Source organism: Camelina sativa, chromosome 12 (assembly GCF_000633955.1).
Source record: "Camelina sativa cultivar DH55 chromosome 12, Cs, whole genome shotgun sequence".
In the NCBI taxonomy this organism is placed as follows: Eukaryota; Viridiplantae; Streptophyta; class Magnoliopsida; order Brassicales; family Brassicaceae; genus Camelina; species Camelina sativa.
Window position 1 is genome coordinate 17,278,216 of NC_025696.1, and position 24,819 is coordinate 17,303,034.

The window sequence follows — 24,819 nt, forward strand, 5'->3', positions numbered from 1 at the left end:
AAGTAGAGTATATTGACATAATATATACTAACTAAACAATAGAAACTATCCTTTATCCTAACACTCCCCCTCAAGGTGGAGCGTGTAGATTAAAAACGCCCAACATGGACCGTAAATATTGAAACTGATCACGACCCAGCGCCTTGGTAAAGATATCAGCCGGTTGTTCATGAGTATTAACATAAGCAGTAGCAATAGTCTGAGAGGCAATTTCACCCCGAATGAAATGACAGTCACTTTCGATATCTTTCGTACGCTCATGAAACACCGAATTAGCCGCAATATGAAGAGCAGCTTCACTATCACTAAATAGACGCATAGGATGAGAATGCTGGATACCAAGAAATGCAAGGATTTCTTTAAGCCACAAAATTTTTGTACACGTCATGGCCATAGCCCGATATTCAGCTTCAGCCGAGGAGAGAGACACACGTGATTGTTTCTTAGTCTTCCAAATGAGAGGAGAGTCACCAAGCATAACCATATAACCAGTGAGAGAACAAAGGGTAGTTGGACACTTATTATAGTCCGAATCACAGCAGGCATTAATCTGAAGCGGAGAAGTAGAAGAGAGAACAATTCCTTGGCCCAGCGAGGATTTTAAGTAACGAACCAAATGCAGAGCAGAGTCCCAATGATCCATAAGCGGAGTTTGCATGAACTGGGCCAGAATATTCACCGCATAACTCAGCTCAGGACGAGTATGTGTTAGATACACAAGACGCCCAACAAGTCGACGATATTGATCAGGAGCAGAGAACGGTTTACTCGTAGATGACAGCAATTTATGATTCTTCTCTAATGGAGTATCAGCAGGCTGAGAACCCGTGAGACCACATTCATCAATAATATCAAGACAGTATTTTCGCTGAGAGAGAAAAATTCCGTCGGGTTCACGAGCAACTTCGATGCCAAGAAAATACTTCAAAGCACCAAGGTTTTTCATCTTGAAGCAGCAACTCAAATAATCTTTAAAGGACGAGAGGAGCATAGAGTCATTACTAGAGACAATTAAGTCGTCCACATAGACAAGGACATGAAGAACAACAGACCCGCGAGTGTAAGAGAAAAGGGAGTTGTCTTTATGTGAACGAACAAACCCATAGTCAAGAAGTGCGGTAGATAGCTTGGAAAACCAACAGCGTGGAGCCTGCCGGAGACCATAAACAGACTTCTTAAGCTTACACACAAGAGAAGGATCATCGGGAAGAAATCCCGGAGGTGGTTTCATATAAATGTCTTTGTCGAGGTCTCCATGTAATAAGGCATTATGCACATCCATTTGGTGAAGCTCCCAATTCTTAACCGCAGCAATTCCAAGCAATGTGCGAACTGTAGGTAGCTTAGCGACATGAGCAAATGTATCTGTAAAATCAACACCCTCTTTCTGATGATTACCAAGAGCAACCAATCGAGCCTTATACCTTTCAAGTGTACCATTAGAGTTAAATTTAAGACGATACACCCATTTAGAACCGAGAGCCTTTACACCTGGTGGTAAACGCGTAAGTGTCCATGTCTCATTAAGTTCTAAAGCATCAATCTCCATGCGCATAGCTTCTCGCCATTCAAGAATCTGAACAGCCTGCTTATAAGTTACAGGTTCATCGACCATAGTCACAGCCGCAAGAAACCGCTGATGGGAAGAACTGAAACTGTCACAAGATACATAGTGTGCTATAGGGTAGAAACAAGTACCTGAAGATGCTGGAGATGAAGCAGGCTTGAGTGAGACGGGAGTTTCATCGTGACGTGCAGAGTAAGTAACATATGGTTTTAGACGAGTAGACCTCTGGTTTTTGTCTATGACCGCGACCAAACGGTTCAATACCAAGATCAAAACCCGCAGAAGCATCACCAGAGCCCTCATCAGAAACATCAACAGGAAGATCAAGATGAACTGTGGATTCATCAACAGGAGACGGAGGAGAAAGCGAAGCGGGAGACGAATCCGGAGAGGGCAATACGATGCTCCTCCTGTCTATGACGTCGGGTGGTGTGACCTCATCAAGAAACTCGTCATCATCAAGAACCAGATCTAGCATAAGCGGAGTAGGAGGTGTCGAAGAAGATATTGGCTCCTTTGCAAACGGAAAAACTCCCTCATTAAAGATAACATCCCGGGAAACAAAAAAAATCTTGAGTTTCCATATCTTAGACTCGCCAATCTTTTTGAGTGTGAGGATAAACCATAAAGATACACTTGCATCCTCATTCTTCAAAATTTTCATGACGGGACGAATGGCGTTTGGCAAAGCACAAGCAGCCAAACACACGAAGATGAGCATATATGGGAGGAGTAGAGTGAAGAATCTCATACGGTGTCTTACCATTAAGTAATGGAGTAGGTGTACGATTTATTAGATACGCAGCGGCGAGGATACTTTCATCCCAAAACTTAGTGGGCAAGTCAGACTGAAAGAGAAGAAAACGCGCCATGTTGAGAATATGGCGATGTTTGCGTTCAACCCTACCGTTTTGTTGAGGAGTGTATACGTAAGAGGTTTGATGTTGAATGCCATGATCCTTGAAGAAAGAGCGTAGAGTCATAAAATCACTCCCATTGTCACTACGAATCACTTTTATCTTTTTACCAAACTGTTGCGAAGCCATAGCTACAAATTGCTTAAGGTGAGTTGCAACTTCACTTTTGGCTAGAAGAAGATAAGTCCATACAGCCAGAGAATGATCATCCACAATAGTTAGAAAATAGCAAGCTCCACAAGTAGAAGCAAGATTTTAAGGACCCCACACATCACAATGTATCAAAGAAAAAATATCTTCTTCTTTATTAGTACTATCAGGAAAAACTGATCTTGTTTGTTTAGCTTGAATACAAACTTCGCAAAAACCACTACTATCACTACTAGGAGGTGCAAGATCGGGATAACTAGAGAAAAAACTAGAAAGGATCTCCGAAGACGGATGCCCCAAACGCTCATGCCAGAGAGACTGTAGATGTCTTGACATGATGAGTCTTTGCGGAAACTGCCCCACAAAAATGATAAACTCTATCACTATCTTCACCGGCGCCAATCAGCATCTTTGAAGTGTGGTCCTGTATAGCACAAAATGCATCAGTGAATGATAGACAGGTTTTCATCCAAGGTATCAATCCCCTATGCAGTTGTAGTACAAAGGGTTATCAATCCAATCGGTTGTTTATTACTAGCAGGAAGGATATGATCAGAACAGTGCAAGTCAAGCCAAGCAATTAAGGGTTTTGATTTAACAATTCTAAAATAAATAAAAGGAAAGAATATAAACAAGAAACCACACGACCTAAGCACTCGATGCAAGCATTCGAGTAAAGGATTGGGTGGGGTGATCGAGTAAGCAAATGGGATATGAACAACTCGAGGTGTTACTCGATGCAGGTTATCGTGTACCTGATCGGGTAAGGGTTCGAGTAATGAAAGAAGATGTAAACAATTAAAATACGAAAGCTTATAAGGATGGGGTAATCGAATCCTAAGTATTCTTGACCAGTACAGATGCCTTACATGCCTCAAGCAAATATTTCCTAGACAATGAATTTCTAAAATCTTGTTAACACACTCTCGCACTAGAAACAATCAACCTTGATCACTCCCCTACCCAACTCTCGTTGGAGAAACATGACCAAGCATGCATTAAGATCCGATTCGTTATTGTCAGTAAACCCCTTACTCATCTAATCTCTTAGGCTAAGTGAGTAAACCTCTAGCATTGGTTGATTCAAGCATCTCATCTACACCTCTCGGTGGTAAAACACCTTAGATCTAATCTCAACATCTCGGTCTGTTGACAGCATTAAGAACAACAACCTAGAAGGAAATCTATCAAATACATACAATCAAACTAAGGCATCCTAACCGATCAAGAACACAAAATCATCTATCCCATCCCTAGAAACTTTACTACACTACTCGGACAAAATAACAAGAAACATAACAACAAATGAGAATGAAAATTGTATTATAATAAACGGTAGAGTAGAGTAAAAAGAATACAAGATAGAAATCTAAGAAATGATAAAAAGTTATGAAATAAAATGTAAAACTAAAGGGAAAAGTGTTTGAGTCGCTCAGTTCTCTCACAAAAGCTCTCTGGTTTGAGGGTCTGCGGCGTGCTCGTTTGCGAGCTAGGAGAGGAAGGGTTTATATATGGAAACCCCTTTGACCTAGCTTCCCAGACCTGCCCGATGGTCTACTCAATGGGGTACACGAGGGTGAAGTCAGGTTACTCCTCGGGTAGATCTTTAGGTCGTTCTTCCGGCTCTTGGATCTTCCTCGATCGTGTTGGGGTTCGGACTTGTTCTTCCAGCTCGATGGCTCCTTCGGGTACATGCTCGGGTTTATCTTTGTTTTTCCCCATTTTAGGCTCTTTAGCACATGTTTTCATCCAAAACATGCAAATGCAAAAATGCAATACCCTAAATAGTCTAAAAGTGAAGTCCTACAGTTAATGACCTAAAAATGCTAAGTTAGAGGTATGAACAATGCAAAATATGGACAAAAAAGGATGCTAAAAACATGTAAGTTAGAGATTTATCAGTGAACACAACATAACAAGATAGTTCACGTAAAAATCGCGCCAAAGAGATGAGAGTGCAAGAAAGATTGGGAACATAGAGGACACGGTTAAGTTGAACGTGATCACCAAGGAGCATTGCCCCTTCTTTAGTAGCGAATGTGTGTTTCCCATTAGGAAGAACAATAACGCTACGAGGAATATCATGAATCTCCACAAGTAGCTCATCATCACCGTTCATGTGATGAGATGCTCCAGAGTCAAGCAAAAATTCAACATAAGTAGACTTACCAGAAAGTTTGTCATTACTAGTTGATTTATCGGATTTCAACAAGTTCACAATTGCAGACAATGTCTCTTTACTCACACCAGGAATATCCAAGAGGTCATCAGCAGGAGATACGTGAGCTTGAGCATTGTTCGCGCAGTAAGAAGAAGAAGACGAACGACCACGACCACGTCCTCTGTACGAACCACGACCCCGACAACGAGTAGACTCGTTACGAAAACCACCACGAGAGTCACCATGCTTCTCAATCCACCAATCAGGTAATCCATGAATTTTAAAGCATGTCTCAACCGAGTGATTAGTGTGGCCACAATGAGTACATGGTCCTTGATTTAGGCGAGTAACAGATGCAATAGCATTCACACCAGATTTTACAGCAAAACCAATAGCATCAATGTGTTCTTCCTTAGATCGTGCAACAATGAGATGTCGTTCTTCAGCAATAACTTCGGAATAAACATGATCCAGCGTCACGTCGGTATCACGGTTAAGATGACTAAGTATGTTGGTACGCGTAGTACCAAACCAAGAAGCATCAAGACCCATGAGAAATTGATGGATATGCTCAAGATCGCGACAAACTTGTTGCTTGAGACGTTGAGGACATGTCGGAGAGCTACAACAACAGTCAAGAAAGGGCTCAAAATCGTCGAGATCATCCCACACCACTTTGAGCTTCCCGAAATAGTCAGCAACGGTTTGTCCATCTTGAGCACAACGAGCGATGGAAGACTTAATTTGATGAACACGTGAAGTGTTACCAATAGAATATTGAACACGCAAGGTATCCCAAGAACCTTTGCGTTGTCAACAAAAGAGATCACATTCTGGACTTGAGGATCTAAACTCACATAGAGCCAGCCACAAAGCATCGAGTTGACTTGTATCCACCGTTGATAGTCCGGGGAATCATGAGAGGGTTTGAGAAGCGCGCCATCAACTAAACCAAGTTTGTGCTTTGCAGCAAGATTGTTACGCGCAATCTTGGCCCACTTCTCATAATTCTCTCCGTTGAGAAGAAACGGAGTAAGAACATGATGTGGCTCAGGGCCAGTCCTAGGGTTAAGGAGGCCTAAAGCATTTTTTAATATGGTATTTTATAAATATACATTAACCATCCGTATATGATACATACAATAGAAAAAATACAAAAACTGCCAATGAGGGGATTCGAACCCACCACTTGATGCTTAATCTAAGTACCAGATAACCAACTGAGCTAAGAAATATTTTGTCAAATAGTCCAAATATTTTGTATTTATTGGGTGGCCTAAAGCAGATGCTTTAGCTGCTTTAGGGGTGGACCGGGCCTGATGTGGCTGATCATTAGAAGCTAGGTAGTATGGAGACCATGTGATAGACTCTTTAGTAGTAGTAGTAGTAGTAGTAGAAAGAGCAGAAGCAGTATCACCAGACATGGTTTAGTAGTAGAATCGAACAAAAAAAAAAAATTTGTGTTCTTGAGAAAAAAAAACAAGCGGCAGAAGATTTTAGGAATTTAGGGTTTCTTAGTTTATGGCTCTGATACCATGTGAATCCCAGAAAAGTATGTGTATATTATTGATAAACATAAGATATATAGGTACAATAGACGTGATCCCCAAGTAGAGTATATTAAACAATAGGAAACTATCCTTTATCCTAACAATATGCATCCTTTAATACTTACATCATGTAGCGTCCGGCCAAAGAAGATCTGTTTCACGTAACACACAATAGATGGATAGGATAACCTGATTTGGCTATTCAACGACAAGGGGATAGGCGGTTCGACTATGATCTTCAGGCTTGGTTTCAAACAAGACAATGAGATTTTTTTTCCTCTTAATGTAATTTAAATTCTGTTCGTTTGTTCAAACAACCGCTGTGCACTAGTTATAAAACATCTATTTTTCTTTGAATATAATTTAACATTAGATTTTTAAAAAAAAAAAAAGATAACCTGATTTGGCTAACACCAGTCATCTAACAAATAATAACCAATAGACAAACAATCAACAATCGGACAACATAGCCGCTAAGTTATTAATAAACGGGTAGGATAACGGTTTATATTTACCGGAAAATGGGAATCATACTGGGTCTATATATTTTGAACATCACATGGTAGTTATATAATCAAAAGTCAAGCAAGCAATATTCATGAATTCATCACATTTGACCAAGTATAAATATATAAACCTCAAGCATAATTTTACTATAATATATAACAGCCTAAATAATTTGAACCTAAACGTGTGCTACTTTCACATGTCCGAGAACTTACCTTCGCCTTACTTCCGGGATAACAACTACTTAAACCATCCCTATTGAACACAATCCGGCCAAGCTTTCTCTAACTCTTCAGGCCGACTACACAACTTTGAAAAATACTCTAGAAATAATATAAGATAATAAGAATAAGGTCGGAACTAACTTACCGGATTCCCGGCTACGACTCTCGGCCAACAATTCTACCCGACTCGTCCTCCAACGAACTAAACAGTTTAAAGAAAAATTTCTAATGGATTTTGGTGTGAGGAACTTGAACTTGAACATGAAATCTAATTTCACTGCTTTTCAAAACCAGCAGACTCTCCTCTCTAAAAAGGTTCTTTTTAAAAAAGGTTCCACAAAAAAAATCTTAATTAGTTCATTGCTTGTAAACATAGAAACAACTGTTCACAATTAACAAAATTTCTAACTTCAGAAGGAATTTTGTTAGTCCTTGTAGTTAATTTATGTTCTCCCAAATACTAATTATCTTTATAAAAAAAAATTGTATGATATAATGTCAGTTATAAAATAAGATATAAATGTCTTAATTGTTTATATGGTTAGACGCATTATATATATACATTGTCTAGTTATCTTTCCTAGAAAGGAAACTAGTTTTGAAGGATTGTACATTTCATTAGCTTTCTTAGGATAGAATCATTTCATGTTTTGAAAGTGACATACTGACATTGATCGTATATCATCTGTGAGTGGTCCGGTGTTAACTTGTACTACCTTTGTTCTTAATCAGCATTCTTTTTCCAATTTATAATATCGTTAATTAAGAATTTATATATGTTTTTTTTAACAACAATTTATATATGTTGAAATACTTAATTTATTAATCTCTTTAAAGTGTATAGTTGTCTAAACCTTTTTTAAAAACTCTCACGGTTCCAAAGCCACCATAATGTTGGTGAGAAGAAATGTGAAATATGTGCATACATACTTCTAATTTCTTCTTACAACCATTCTTCATTTAATCTGGCACGATCTCGAACGCCAATACCATTGAACATTGTTTATTTTGCATCTGACCCCCTTTGATCATTGATTTATTGTCTCATCCCAAAACTGATATCTTCAATAAAGCTAATTGATCTTCGACATTTCTTCAATTTTCCTCGGCAACATAATATGTCCGTTGATCAAAATTACATACCTTGCTTAAAATAGATAACCACTAGATAATTATTTGATTGTTTCCTTCAACTATACCTCCAATAATTATCTCAATAGCCTTAACTGCCTGATAGTCTGATTCTTGACTTTTCGAAAATAAGATAGCCGGTCTAATTCATTAACTTTATAATTCTTGACGTCCTTTTTGGTCTCTTTGTATCTCCATTAGTTTGGGCAAGTCTTGTTTACCCGTGGTTCTAACCACTTTCCATATATATCCCAAACATTTACTAAAGACTTGGTTGGATCTCTCCTTACAGAACCTTCCCGTCTGTTTACTAGTCATAATAAACATGGACATGATTTAACAAGTAGTACAAATATATATAGTTCTGAAAATCAAAATAAGAAACTAATAGTTGATTAGCAAATATTACATGAATAAAAGATTAAAACAATTTATAAATCGTCTAGATCATAACTTTTTGACCAACAAATTTTGTAACTTTAGCACATTATATAATCCTTTCGAGTTGTCAAGTATTATATACATCGGTTTGGGAGGAAAGAGAGGATTTTGGCTTTCACTTAAGTCTTCCAAGTGGAAGAGAAGGTTTGGTTTTAACCTGGACTAATAGGCTCTTAAGAGGAAAATGAGGTTTCACGTAAACCGGCATAAATTAAACTGGGAGCCGCCTAAAAATTTTAAGCTCTTTTGTTTCTAAGTTCTTTAAGGCAATATAAAAACGTGAGTTCTCATTGAAATGTAAAATATACATTAATTCCACTAATTGTAATAATTAGGTATCGGAAAGAAAATGGAAAACTTAAATCTACGGAGAGTTTGGTACCTTCCAATATATAGAGAAACAAATGGAAGTCTATGTCTCTATGATTGGACAGGTGATGCCCAAACATGCATATTTAGAAATATGATGCAAAGGATAGCAAAGCATGATAAACAGACAAAAAACTTTAGTTACCATAATTGGGTGTAATCGGATGAAATATAGAAAGAAGCTCTAAAACTCGTTTTTTATATGCTCGAAATAGGTTCCTAGCGCGAATGCTGCCGTGGATGATGAGTTGTTCACAGTTTTAAGAAGTCTTTAGCAGAGGAAGTTAGAGGAAAGGCCTGACGGGAGAAGTTACACATCCACGACTATTTTCTCAATTCTTAGTTCTTAGAGCCGAATTGTATTTAAAACGACAAAATAAAAGAACTAGAACGTATATCTCACTTTTATTTAAGTGTTCGTGTCATATAATCAGTTTTCATAACATAATTATCATTGGAAAAGCAAAAAAAAAGAAAGTAACTAAAGCTGCACTGGTTATCATAAAGATAGCAAAACGCTCTTAAAATCTCGTAAAATCTATGGAGGGATTAAGTGGTGCGATAAAAAACAAAAACAAAAATTTGGTAACATTTAAGATCTAAATAACTATCTTATAAAGCAAAATAAGAAATTGCCATAAGAAAACTAGACAAAACTGGTAGCCCTAATTCTTTACTTGCTCCGTTTGTGTTTCCGGTCATGTTTATTGGCGGGCCGTAAAGCTTGGTGCATTCACTCACACATCCGTCTTTGTCACCGTAACAGTTGCTGGGACTTGCAATGCAGCAAAAGCAGTAGTGTATATCGGTGCATATTCCTCGGTAACACGTTATGTTACGTAGGCTTATCTTGTTATCTTCGATAGCCTCCACGTTTCTACCTAAAAAACAAACAGTGATTAGACATGATTATAATATAAAGATGGTACGTAGTAATTATGAGCAAAAGCAAAACTTATAAAGATACTAACATTCATGCACACCAAAGAGGGAAACGAAAATTATGCAAAGTATAGCAAAGCGTGCTACAGACATTGTGAACGATTCTTTGGTTAAACAAGTTTTTTTCTTTTCTTTTTTATTGTTTGCTGTGAGATTGTCAAAAGCCCTTGCTACGATAATTCTCTATTCCTGTGCTGCTGTGCATGTATATACATATAGTAATCTCACCAAAATGTAACATACTCATTCCGTTAAGGCATATATAGTAAAGAAATTGGACAATTAAAATCTATGGAGAGTTTGATAATTTACAATATTTAGAAAAGAAAATGTAAGTCTACCCAAAAGGGCAAAAGAAAATATTAGTACACATGTGTTCGTAGTTTGTTATGAACGTAAGAATGTGTGTGTTATTGATAGATGTACAAAAGTATTTATACAAGAGAGATCCTAAGTTGTAGGGATATGATCTGATCCTATACATTATATAGATTACAACAATATGTATGTACAACCATTCCAATCCACGTACTAAGAGATCATCGTGATTATGTACACTATGTAAGGATACAATGTATATAGATTACTTAGGGAAACAATGTATAACATACATATTGTTGTAAAACAATGTAAGCACTAAGAGATCATCGTGATTATGTACAACCATTCCAATCCACGTCACAGTAAGCAGTTAGACGGAGATCAGAGTCGGCGTGAAGTAGAATGCCCTGACCAGGAGAACCCTTGAGATAATGGACAGTACGCAACGCAGCTTCCCAATGAGCCTGACGAGGAGACTTCATGCACTGAGACAAGATGTGGACCGTATAACACAGTTATGGTCGAGTAAAAGTTAGATAAATCAGATGACCAACCAAGCGGCAATAAGTTTTCGGGTTATCAATGAAAGGACTAGTTTTCGGGTTATCACGAAGAAGTTTGTGATTGAGTTCAATAGGAGTAGAAATCGGCTTAGACCCAAGAAGACCAGTTTCCGCAATGATGTCCAAAGCATATTTGCGTTGAGAAATAAAAAATACCTTCGTTATTGCGGGCAACCTCAATGCCAAGAAAGTACTTGAGCTTCCCTAAGTCTTTCATGTGAAAGCATTGACCTAGATAGTTCTTAAAACGTTGCATCGTAGAGAGATCATTACTAGCAACAATGAAATCATCTACATAAATCAAAATATGCAGAATAGTGAGTATCAGCTTTGCTCTGTTTGAAACCATACTTCTTCAAAGCATCACTCAGCATAGCAAACCAACAGCGGGGTGCCTGTTTAAGCCCATAGATGGATTTACGCAAACGGCAAACCTTGGAAGGATCAGAACTTTCAAACCCAGCGGGAAAATTCATATAAACTTCTTCATGTAAGTCACCATGTAAAAAAAGCGTTGTGAACATCCATTTGTTGTACTTCCCATTTCTTAGCTGCAGCAATCTCGAGAAGCATCAGTACAGAGTGGGTTTTGCAACTAGAGCAAATGTATCAGTGTAGTCGAGACCCAGAAGGTAATGGGTTACTCCTACAGCACGTCCTTGTACAATGCTCAAGGCTCTAGGCTGAGTAGTAGGAGAACAAGATAGTGAGGAATTGTCCATACGTAAAATCAGAATTATTGATACGGGCCGAGTGGTAAGGCGGGGGACTGCAAATCCTTTTTCCCCAGTTCAAATCCGGGTACGCTGATGATTCCCAAGAGCGACTAAACGTGATTTGTAGCGAGCAATCTTCCCATTTGAATGATGCTTTATTTTGTAGACCCATTTGCTACCAATCATCTTTTTACCTGGAAGGAGTGTAGTCTCATCCCAAGTATGTTGTAATCCAAGTGCAGAATACACATCAGTCATAGAATCATTCCAAACATTATCCTCAACAGCTTCTTTAAAACAAGTACGCTCAACCGCCGAGGTAACAGCAGCTATAAAATCCCTGTGACCTGGAGAAAAAATCAGTTCGAGGAAGATAATCGACAATAGGGTAAGGAGTGGTATCTGAGACCAAAGTAGGAGGACCAAGAGTAGGAGACAGAGGAGTGAGAGGGGGAGAAGCAAGGAGGTGCGAGGTCTTGACAACAAAGTTCTTGAGTAACATAGAAGGTTGTTTCACACGATGACCACTTCCTAGCAACTCTGTAGACCAGGAGAAGAGACGTCGGGTTGTGATGAAGACAAATTCTCGGTACGAGGAGATGTACTAGGAGACGGTGTAGTTGGAGATGATGGTGTGTCGGACGTCTCAGTCACCAAAGACGGTGTATTCAAAGGATGAGGAGTACTAGGAGAGGAGTTAGTATCCATCACTGCAGCCGGAGAAGAAGATGGAGAATGGTCAGCAGAGACCGGAGCAGGAACGACCTCGGGTGGGACCGAAACCACCGGAGCGTCACGAGAACAAGGTAGAGGCAAGGACGACACTGGTGGAGTGAGTGGTAGTAGCCAATCATCAATAGTTAAATCCGGTTGATAAACAGCAGGTGTACTCCGGCTTCGGGTGTTTTACCACCTAACCTTGTTTGTCGACTGAAGAAATCCATCTATGGATTGAAACAAGCTTCTCGACAATGGTATAAGTGTTTCTCTTCTGTTCTCTTGAACAATGGATTTACTCAGACTCCTTCTGAGAATACTTTATTTGTCAAAATGATTGATTCTTCTTTCATAGCACTTTTAGTCTATGTAGATGACATCATGATTGCAAGTAATAGTGATGTAGAGGTCCTCTCTGTTAAGGCGATACTCGCGCAGGCTTTTAAAATCAAGGATTTAGGACCGGCAAGATTCTTTTTAGGGCTCGAGATAGCTTGAAATTCTGCTGGAATATCTGTCAGCCAGCGAAAGTATTGCTTGAATCTCCTCAGTAACACTGGTTATTTAGGTTGCAAGCCTAAGAATGTTCCCATGGATCCTACTAAGGTGTTATTCAAAGACACTGGTGTTCTTCTTCCTGCAGCTGAGATTAATTCTTACAGAGCATTGATTGGAAGTCTCCTGTACTTAACCATCACTCGACCTGATATCACTTTTGCAGTTAACAAACTAAGCCAGTATCTCTCATGTCCTACGGATGCACATTTACATGCTGCTCAACACGTTCTCAAATATCTCAAAGGGAATCCAGGACAAGGTTTGTTTTACTCTGCTCACGATGATCTTGGTTTGACTGCATTCTCTGATGCAGACTGGGGTACTTGTCACGATACTCGACGCTCTGTCACAGGCATGTGCATTTTCTTAGGCTCTTCACTTATTACTTGGAAGTCTAAGAAGCAGAAGATTGTTAGTAGTAGCAGTACAGAGTCAGAATACAGGGCAGTGGCTATAGCTTCTGATGAGTTAGTCTGGTTAACACAGCTATTGCGGGCTTTTCATGTTCCGATACATGGACCAGCTAGGCTCTATTGTGATAATAAGTCCGCCACTCACATTGCGAACAATCCGGTCTTCCATGAACGCATTAAGCATATGGAGATTGACTTGCATCGTACGAGAGATCGGGTGCTTGCTGGTGTTCAACAAGTGCAACACGTTTCGACTGGGAACCAACTTGCCGATATCCTCACTAAACCTCTGCAGGCTGGTCCTTTTCACTCTGTTCTTGACAGAATGTCAGTTTCAAGTATTTTCCTTCCATCATCTGATTCCGGTTCAATGCCGGGTGAAACCCATATCCAACATGTGAGATTCAATTTGTTCAAGGGATTTTGAGAGGAGCGGAGGAGGAAGGGTAGGGTTTCGGAGCCGGTGACGAAGTAGGTTGGAAGCGAAGGCGACGATGTTCAAGCTGCTGCTAGCACAACAATTCAGTTTTAGGACAAAGGCGAGTAAATCTAGTTCTATCATCACTCGAATTAGCTTAGATTGAGAGATTAGGGCTCATTGGTTTGAATTTGTTTAGTTATGATTTGGACAATGTTTCTTTTTTTTCTGATGGTTTCTTTTTGCGGATTTTGTTTGCTCTATCTCTGATTGATATTAGGATTATTAGCTCTGCTAAAATTAGGATTCTTAGAGGGATATGGAGTTTTCCAGCTTTTCAAGTGGGAAATGTGGTTTAGGGTTTGAATTAGTTTAGTCAATAAGCATATAAAAGATTGAGAGATTGAATTTTGTTGCGGCTGTGTGAAGATTGTTTCTGTTTTGATGATGCTTCCCTTTTGGAAGCTCTGTTAAAATTAGGATTCTGTTCGGGTAAAGAGGACATTGGAGTTTTCCATCTTTTCTTGTGGAACAAATGTTTTTTTTGCATTTAGCTCACGTCGATTTATTCTTTCTGTTCTAAATATGCGGGTTTTTTAGTTTGAAACGGTTCGTGTTTTGCTGTAAAAGGCATCGCTTCAAAGGTTGAACCAAATAACACTGAAGCAAGAGGTAAGAAACCACTGCGATTTGGACAACTTGTCTGTTTACGTCTTTCTTCCACAGTTTATCTCTATGGTATATACCAGTCAGTTTTCTTAGTAACACTTGACGCACAGGGTTATAGTACAGTATTTGATTATACGAAACAATAACTTGACGTTGATTTTGGTTTCTGTGTAGAGTGCCATGGAACTGGTGAACCAAACACTGAGCCGCAGGTGAGTTAATCAAAACAACCCTGTGAAGGTCTTGTGATGCCTGTGAGGGCAATAAAAACGTGTAAATGAGGTTCATGTTTTATACACAGACACATTTTACTTAAAACGATATGTTGAATTGTTTATTATGAATACAAATGTACAACTTCTTCCGTATATCAGTTTGAAGTATGATCTTTGCATTTCTCTTGTTTCAAAGAAGATATAGGTTTTATATTGTTTAAACATAAATTAGTTTGGAGACTGATGAGAGATTATATAGCAAAGTTCGTTTCTGCAAGATTATTTCTCAGTCTCACAGAGGTTATATATGCATGATAGTATATTTGATTTTGAAATGTTTAAGATATAAGTATATTCTTTTTTAGGACTCTCTTTACATATGTTTCAGAAACAACTAAGGGAGGCATCAACTAGGTCTGATGTGAGCTTGTGATTGCATCTCATGGATGGAGGTTTGATCCGTGAGGAAGCAACAATATATACGGTTAGTTCTGTAGTCTTTTTAGTAGTTTAGTTTGTTTTTCTTTGTTGAGGCTTAATATCGTTTGGAATCTTCTGGTGCCTTATTTATTTTTAGAGATGCTTGATTGGATTGAATCTAATGTGGTATACAAATATAGTCTCCTTATTTATTAGCTTAGCTCTCTCTGTCTCTGTCCTTGAGATGATGTCTTTGTTGCTAGTGAGCTTTGTTCTGAGTCTGAAGTATCTAATATAAAACTTAAAACAGTTGATAAAAGGGGAAAATACTACATTGTCTCGTTTCTACCACGCTTATCTAAGGGATTCGAGTCTATATACCAGTCAAAGTGTCCCAATAACTTTTAGCTCTGCAGCAAGCCTTTGAATTAATCATGCGGTCTCTCTTTGCTTTGGTATGCACTCTTCTTATTACAGAATATGGACTCCGATTGTATGCTTTGGCCTCGCAAGGATGTTACTTAGCTAAGATGATGTTTCTGTTGCTAGTGAGCTTTTTTTGTTCGGAATCTGAAGTGTCTAATATGATTCTGATGTCTGAAAGACAATTGGTAGATGTGATAAATACTACATTGTCTTGTTTGAGACTTAAGGGAACATGATTATTCTGAAATGTCTCTTCATAAATCTGTTAAGACTTATTCTTTCTACTGAACCTTTCTTTCAATTCCCTCGATTAAGGAACCTGGTAATGGAGCGGTTTTTCTGACACAAGTCCCTGAAAGGAAGGAAGCAATCAATCATAAAAGATCAAAGTGACAGAGAAGATGACCGATGGGAAGATCCCTCCAGGCTCATTGGCAGGAACAAACCGGGAGACATAAGTAAATCTACAAACACCAAAACGAGGTGCATCACTTTTCGTTTAGAGATTATAGCAAAGCTTCTGCAAGATTATGTATCAGTCTCACAGAGAATTTGATGTTTGAAAGGTTTAAGAGAGACTCTAGAAGACTCTCTACCTCAATTCCAAACTATTTTTTAATGTGCAATGATCTAACACCTCCAGTTTTGATCAGCCAGATTTAGTGTTTTCCTCTCGAAACAGATTTAGATGTTGTAGCTCGAACCAAGGAGTTATGATCCCAAAGGAAAGTGTACATTTCTAAAGGCACAACACACAGAACACCTTTCGAATCAAATGCCTCGTAGTAGTTGGGAATTTATTACACTAAAGCTTCTCCACGAGCATATGCAGTGGATTTATAAAAATAGATTTTGGTGTTTGAAAGGTTTAATAGAAAAGGATAGATTCTATGGACTCAAACCCAATACCAGACTCAGACTGATATCTCTAACAATCCCACTTTTGTTTAGCCAGCTTGAAAATTCTTCGTTCNTGTGTAATGATCTAACACCACAGCCAGATTTAGTGTTTTCCTCTCGAAACAGATTTAGATCTTGTAGCTAGAACCAAGGAGTTATGATCCCAAAGGAAAGTGTACATTTCTAAAGGCACAACACACAGAACACCTTTCGATCAAATGCCTCGTAGTAGTTGGGAAATTTATGCAGTGGATTTATAAAAATAGATTTTGGTGTTTGAAAGGTTTAATAGACTCAAACCCAATACCAGACTGATATCTCTAACAATCCCACTTTTGTTTAGCCAGCTTGAAAATTCTTTGTTCGTCGACATCAAAGATTCTGACGAAGTTAGGTCGACCAAAGCAGAGAGAGGTGCTCAAAGGGACACAGAAAGCTTCAGTGTTGGTGAGGTAAATGCTTTGATCTATGAGGCCTGGAGTGTAAACAGCGTTTCCTTGTTCGTCTATCTTGAACACCATTATTGCTTCTGTTTTCTTTCTCGGAACACCTTTGATGATCTCTGCGGTCTTCTTGTACGACTTAACGATGAAAGTTTCAGTGGTAGTAACTGACTCCACTAGGTGTTCGGTTGTGTAGCACGAATCCAAAAGGTCTCGTTTTGTCTCGGACAGCTTGGGAAGGTTTTGAAACCCCAAGCTCTGCAACTTGGGGTTGTTGCTAGGGTTGTGGAGATCCCATGATCCTACGAGGTGGCCTCCAGAGCCGGCTATGCGAAACATGTTATCTTGGAATACATGACAGGGGAGGAGAAGAAGCATGGGTCTGTCATTCTGATGTTGACCCACTCGGAGTTCCTTCGAGCCGGTCTGCAGAAGCTCAGCTGAGGTCCCAGGAACTTGACAGCCACAACACAGTCCTCTTCTTGGGGAGAAGAAGAAGACATGGCCACGTTGGTGACATATTGGGTTTGGCAATGAGGCAGAGTTACAAGAGGAGGAAGCATAATGCGTTTCGGATCTGTTTCACTGTTTATATTCATTTCTCGGAGACGCAACACGCCGTCCTTCAAAGTAGGTAGCCATCCACAGGGTGATCCTATCGTTCCCATTTCCTTTTTCATCCACAGGATAACCTTTCTATCGTTCTCACTTACCTCTTCGCGCTCTTTGAAAGAAGAAATGGTTCGAAGGAAACCACCAGTCCTCACAGTCGTGGAAAATCCGCGATTACCTCCGCATGGATCAGCGCAGATCAAGACACAAGAATGAGAATGAATTGGCAAAGACAAAGATGAGATGCCATCAGAAAGATGAGGAGAGGATCTCACCATAAAGGTTTCCGAAAGCAGAGCTTCGAGGGCTGATTGAGAAGCAAAGACATGAATAATGTTCTTCTTAATGGGAAGCAAGATAGAAGAGAAAACAATAAAAACTAATTGAAGAATTGGTGATCTTCTCAACCTAAAAAAAAACCATTCATAACTTGCTCACCAAGTTTCCCATCTCCAATATATATATTAATTGCGGTCTTTGTGAATTATTTACATTTACTATACAAGTCCTTTTCTGGAGTGGGTTATTCCACCATACCAATAATTCTCATTAAGTTTCCAAATTCTCTCATTAAGTTTCCAAACATTTCCCTTTTCCAAAAACTACTCCGTAAATAAAGTGACGAACACCCTATCTACGGAGATCTCGACCCTCTTTTTTCACATTCAGAAGATGGGTAGCATTACAAGAAATTCTGTTGAATATGGAACTGAATGGTTTATCATATGCTAGGTTAAAACTTGGGTAGTTGATGGTCATTGTGAATTTTTCATTCAACGGAGAAATTTTGGCGGCTTAACATTTAAAGTGCTTAATTTGTTTGATGCATGTTTGAATCTTGCTAGAGATTTATAATTTAAAAAAAAAAAAAAAAAAATAATACATATAGTGAATGATCATTATTACTTGTTGTATACGTCTGACATATATATACGTCAAATAAATCTTTACCATATCGATATCTCTCTCTTGGTTTGGAAAAAAATTACTCGATCCATCATGTGATCCAGCAAGATGCACGTCGTAGTCACTCAGTTACTTCTTGTCCAACACCATATCATGGGTTGAATTTTAATTAACAGCTTTCAAGTTTGATATTTGACAACACTGACACAAATTAGAGACCATCGGCTTCAAGTTATGTACTATGTAAATCTCATCTTACAATTAAATGAATTAATAAAGGCCTGTACTCTTAGGCTTTACCACGTAAGGATTATGGTGTAAATATAGTATTATATTATATATATATATATATATAACTACGAATTTGAATAAGTTTGTAGTAGATTTGAATGTTTCTTTTCGTCAAGAATTATTGAGAATGGAAGATTAGCATGTGACCTATGCTTTTAAAAATATTTATAGTCAAGATATACCACAGCGAAATCTAGACTAATCCCGAAAACTTACGGGAAATCATGTAAAACATCCACAATTTTCAACATGATTAAAATCGTAGTGAAAATAATCTAACTCTATATACATGATATATCTTTCAACTCATATATACGTAACACAATGAGTTGGTCTGACGCAATTTTTAAATATGAAAAAAAACTCTCAACGTTGTTTTTGTTAATGATCTATATACTCATAGAATACAACATCGACGACAACTTACGAGTCTAGATTCCTTTGTTAACGGTTAAATATGAAAATTCCTTTGTTTGATTTCACTAAAGAAACATTATCGTATCTGTATTGAAACTATTTAATGTCCCATGCAGTTCCCAAGACCATTTAATAATGTGTTACATACACAGCTTTGTGAACTGCGGACCACTCTATATATAGACCATAGTAAGAGTAAAACACCACATTTTTGTGAACATGAGAATACTCCCTCATGAGAAGCTAGTAATTCAGACGAAGTTATGCATGAAATCTAATTTCACTGCTTTTCAAAACCAGCAGACTCCTCTCTAAAAAGGTTCTTTTAAAAAAAGGTTCCACAAGAAATCTTAATTAGTTCATTGCTTGTAAACATAGAAACAACTGTTCACAATTAACAAAATTTCTAACTTCAGTACGTAGGAATTTTGATAGTCCTTGTAGATTCTGTTCTCCCAATACTAATTATCTTTGGAAAAAATAAAAAATTGTATGATGTAATGTCAGTTATAAAATAAGACATATATGTCGCTTAATTGTTTTTGTTTATATGGTTAGACGCATTATATATATACATTGTCTAGTTATCTTTCTTAGAAAGGAAACTAGTTTTGAAGGATTGTACATTAATTTCATTAGCTTTCTTATGATAGAATCATTTCATCTTTTGAAAGTGACGTTGATCGTATATCATCTGTGAGTGGTCCGGTGTTGTACTACCTTTGTTCTTAATCAGCGTTCGTTTTCCAATTTATAATATTTTTAATTAAGAATTTATATATGTTGAAATACTTAATTTATTAATCTCTTTAAAGTGTATAGTTGTCTAAACCTTTTTGAAAAGCTCTCACGGTTCCAAAGCCACCATAATGTTGGTGAGAAAAAAAATTAAATATTAGGTTGTACTAGGTTAGACCCGTGCTACGCCGCGGGATACGTTTTATAACTATTTTTAGATATATTGAATTATTGAAAATATAATTTTTAAAAAAATTGAATTAACTGTAAAAACTATGGTTTATACAATGATAAAATAGAAAATACATTAATAAAATAAAAATAGAGAAAACTCAAATTTAAGATGACTTATAAATATTTGAACAATTCTTGGGCTCACTCTTAAGGTGAACCCATATGTTCACCTCTCCTTGTTTTAACCAATGAAAATCTGATATGTCATAATACATTTAACAACTTATTCATTCTCCTTATAAAATAAACAAAATCTATATACATTATTATAAAATTAAAAACTCAAATTGCTCTTTCATGAACCTAAAACCGATATATAATTTTATTCGACTTCTATAAATCTACTTCTATAAAAGTTCAGGTACATAAACAATTAATCTACAAAACATAATTTGACGAAAATAAATAAATTAAACACCAGTAAAATTTGCTTTTCTTTATTAAAGTTGGATGGAGTTATCGTCGCACCTAGCGACAAAGGAGCCTGGTCCAATCCCACCCCTAAAATGGGGATCAAATTTTCATATGTGTCTGGTCTAATGATCGTTGGTTCAGGAACGATTAATGGTCGTGGTTTAACTTTTTGGGAGGTGACAATTTGATATATCACAATATTTACTCGTTTTATAATTCATTGTAACAAAATCGTAGTTTTTTTCAGTTAAATTTGAAAGCTTCTCAACGATCTACCGTGAGTATCAATACAATAAAAGAAGAATGCGTTGCATTCCTGGTGTGACACATCAGCCTCAACATTGAAGCTGGTGTTGACACCTCAGTAAAAACCTATAACCAATCAAATTATAACATTAATACACATCAGCTGGTTTTAGTCTTATGCTTGATTTCTTCTTCTTCGTCACCGTTTAGATGAAATTGAGAGATGCAGCTTAATCTCTTCCCATTCAGTTTTGGGTAATCCATTTCTCTTATCTAAACGAACTTGGTTATGGTGCTGAATTCGACAGCTCTAGGGTTTTCTTCTTTCTCCCTTTCTTATTATCTCAGGGTAGTGATGGGATGGATTTGTCTAAGGTTGGTGAAAAATTCCTCGGCTCTGTTAAATCTGTTACGTAGCTTGGTCTCTTACCTTCTGCTTCTTTCTCTGATCATCCTGAGGTAATTTCTAATTCATAACATCAATGGAGTTTGTTTTTAGGAGAACTGAAATTATTTTAAGTGTGGAGATTAAAAAATCCATCTTTTAGTAAATTCTTGCATGTGTTGCAGTCTTGCCACTATGTAAGCATTAATTTTTAAATCTCCATTTAGCTTTCTCGACAAAGCAACGAAATTGTCATCTCTACTACCATTTCTCCGACTTGAGAATTGAGAGATGGATGATAAACTCCGATTTGTTAACTTTTTTTTTTTTATAGTTCTCAGTCACTCTCGTCGTCCTCAATACTTGTGTTAAACTTCAATCATCCTCTATCTATTCATTCTCATTTCCTAGATTTTTAGTACAATAGCTTGATCCAGAATATTAGATATGATGTGATTTGTTTAAACATTGTTATGGTATGTTACAATTGAGGTTCTTTAAGGGTTTATGATTAGGGTAAATTCAAAAACTGGGTTTACAAGAAGAGAAAACTGGGTTCCAAGTAGCCTCATTGGTATTGCTTTGGGTCTTTATCTATTATGTTTTAAGATAAACCAAAAACTGGGCTTATCTGTTGACATTAAAGAGTAACTAACATTTCGAATGCTGGTCCATTGTCATTTTTCTCAATTGTTAATTGCATATGTGTGTTTAGCACTTGACTTGTTTTACATGTTGGTCCTATTTCTCTGGCTATTTTCCCTCCAAAAAATCATGATTTCTTACTTATGCTTATATTTTGTCCTTATACAGCATTACCGTGAGAACATGATGATGTGGGTATTTGGCTATGGCTCTCTTGTGTGGAACTAATGATTTCACTATGATGAGAAAGTGTTAGGGTTCATCAAGAGATATAAACGTGTCTATGACTTTGGTAACTCTATAGTCTTTGGTTAACGCTTTCACTATGAAGCCGCAATACAAGTCACAAACCAAACCATAAGTGTTTAATTAACCAAACCGTAAGTGTTTAATCTGAGTTTAGTCTAGAGCATAGTGTTTAATGTCTGGTAGATATCTCCTTTGGTTTAATGGTATTGAGAAGCAGTAACATGCTTTGCCTTATTACCCAGGTGGGGTTCAAGATGTTCTTAGGGGTCACTGCATCAGTGACAAGCTGGGACGCAGATGAGGCTTGCTGCAGTATAATCTTGGAGGACTTCCCAATACTTGCCAAGGTCTTTACTACTGCAATGTCTTAAGTGGAGTCATTAGAGGAGCTTTGGAAATGGTCAGTCTCCTTTTTATTCCCATTTTTTTGTTACATAAAAAGGCGTTTTTCAAACTTCTCATCAAAACAGTCTCCCTAGAAACTTAAAAGAAACTTCTCTTACTCCTCAATTACCAAGTGTAGAAGAATATTTTTGGGCTGAGTGCTTATGTTCTTATATCCATCTCCACAATGAACAGGTTTCGATGACATGGACGTGTGATGTTCTTCGAGGGGATGATGCTTATGAGTTGCAGGAGAAGCTACTGAAACAAGTCGCAGAGGAGTACAACGATGATGAACAATTTGTTCAAAATTACAAATTTGTGTGAGGGAACAAACTGAATGTAACTACAATAGACTACAATAAAACCCAATACGAGCCAACTTTTTTCTAAAGACCAAATAACCATTTAGCTTGTGATATGAGCGTTTAGTGGAGCAGCCGAGCAGCCGGTTGCTTCTATACCATATACACGATATACTTGTGAGTTGGTATGTATCTTTTCAAATAATGTTGGCCGAGCAAACAAGTTAAAGATAGAAACTTCGATTAGTGTGGTTTGAAAAATTTGTGTGTACTCAATATGGTTTTAAAAATGTAAATATGTGTCTAAGCAAAAACAAAATTAAACATAGTGCATATAGTTAATCAAACGATATATGTATATTTATATGAAGCATTCATTGCATACGTCATTGAATTCTCTTTAACAAATACGTCCCAACTTAAATTTCACTTGAGAGCATACCATAAACTCGATATTATCTCACGCTCAAAAGTATTCATCATTTTCATTAATTCTTCCAATTCTACAGTTCAAGATATGCAAACATTAACAAACAACAGTTAAAGAGAAATCAAAACATCTTCAGGCAATAATATAAATTTGCTAATGTATCTAAAAGATTTAAACAATTTTAATTTAATTATGATTGCACAGATAAAACAAATATAAAATGAAAAAATCATCCAAAAACAACCCGCGGCGTAGCGCGGGTATCAACCTAGTATCTACTAAATTAGCTATCATCCACTATCTGGAAAAAAAAAGTATTGATCGATTACAAATCATCATATATTGTTTCTTTTTTGTAGGCATTACATATTAGCAAATGTGATAAATGATAATTTTAGGATAAATGGGCTAACCTCGATTGATAGTGCAAAAACCCATATATCAATCAACAAATGCAACACTGTTGTAATATCGAACATAAATCTTTTTGCACCTGAGACAAGTCCCAATACAAATGGAATTGATATAAGTGAATCAACTAATATCAACATATTTAACTCTACAATCTCTCGATCGATCTCAATAGTATTAATGTCAATAGTACATGATGAATTGTATTAATTCTTATATTTTGATTGGTTAACTGTTTTAATTGATGTGTCAGAAGAAAAGAGCAACACATTCTAGTTTTATTATATTGATACAATACATAGAAAGCATAAAGAAATATTACATTCTCATGGTATTCTATTGTATTTAAGATTTGTATAATGTCATTTTAGACAATGACCCATATATATAAAACACTTGTCGGTTGAACATGTGCGAGATGGACCAACCAATAGTAGTGATGTCTTAACGGCATGGAGATATTTGAGTTCTATACAACTAATATTTTCTTCCTTGACTTTGTTACACCCTAAAAACAAATAACGCAAAAATATTAAATAATAGAGAAAAGGGAGTCAGATCAGTGAATCCCAATATACTATTGAGATCGATCGAGAGACACAGGTTCTAGGAGATGACTTCAATCTATAACTTTAGATAGAATCTTATATATATATATTGCAAATAACAGAAACTACAGTCTCCATATATTATCATTCTTTGACTCAATCTTCGGAGTTAGACTGATATGCATGTATGTAATTCCCCACTTGTTTGGCAAAGCTTAGAGAAAGAACATTAAACACGCACATACCGTGGAAACAATATGCATCTATCAACCCAACCAGAAAATGTAAAATGAGACCATATCAAAATAATTTAATTTACATGATAATCTAGTATTTCAATATTAATTTCAAAACTCCATGCACGTGTTTTCTTATTTGCAAAATAAGTATAAAAAGATTTCTGGACCCATTTTGATGATATTTTCCATGATAAAATATTATTAAATTGCTTGACAATGCAAATATATCATATTAAATTCAATTTGATCTAAATTTCAAAATATAATTTATTACCCTTTAATAATGGATATGCATACAAGTTATCTAAGATTAGAAAAAAACAAATTTTTATGTCCATCTGTCTATACAAGAGACTATATATATACCAAAGTCTTACTAAATGAGATAAGTATAATAATATTAGTTCATGGGAACTTTTACCACCAAAAAAATAAGATAATAAAAATATCTAAGAAGCTCACACACACGTGTATGTTGCGCTTAGCCTATGTGCCTAACTACTACGCACGCGTGTACAGTATCTCTTAATTATGTGTATATATATATATAAGTTTTTTTTTTTTTTTTTTTTTTTTTTTTTTTTTTTTTTTTTTTTTTTTTTTTTTTTTTTTTTTTTTTTTTTTTTT

At 36.8% G+C, this 24,819-nt stretch overlaps 2 long non-coding RNA genes and 1 pseudogene across 3 annotated transcripts; 2 read left to right on the plus strand and 1 right to left on the minus strand.

The window, feature by feature from the left end:
* LOC104732016 lies at nucleotides 14,952-16,051 on the plus strand. The gene is made up of 2 exons (XR_002034542.1): nucleotides 14,952-15,033; nucleotides 15,711-16,051. It is a non-coding gene; the product is annotated as an uncharacterized LOC104732016 (long non-coding RNA).
* On the minus strand, nucleotides 16,616-17,678 carry LOC109128129 (annotated as a pseudogene).
* LOC104732017 lies at nucleotides 20,819-22,791 on the plus strand. Of its 2 annotated transcripts, XR_758710.2 has the most exons (4): nucleotides 20,819-21,055; nucleotides 21,795-22,006; nucleotides 22,118-22,275; nucleotides 22,455-22,791. It is a non-coding gene; the product is annotated as an uncharacterized LOC104732017 (long non-coding RNA). The 2 variants fall into 2 exon arrangements; XR_758711.2 differs by lacking the exon at nucleotides 21,795-22,006 and having other exon boundaries at nucleotides 20,828-21,055; nucleotides 22,455-22,789.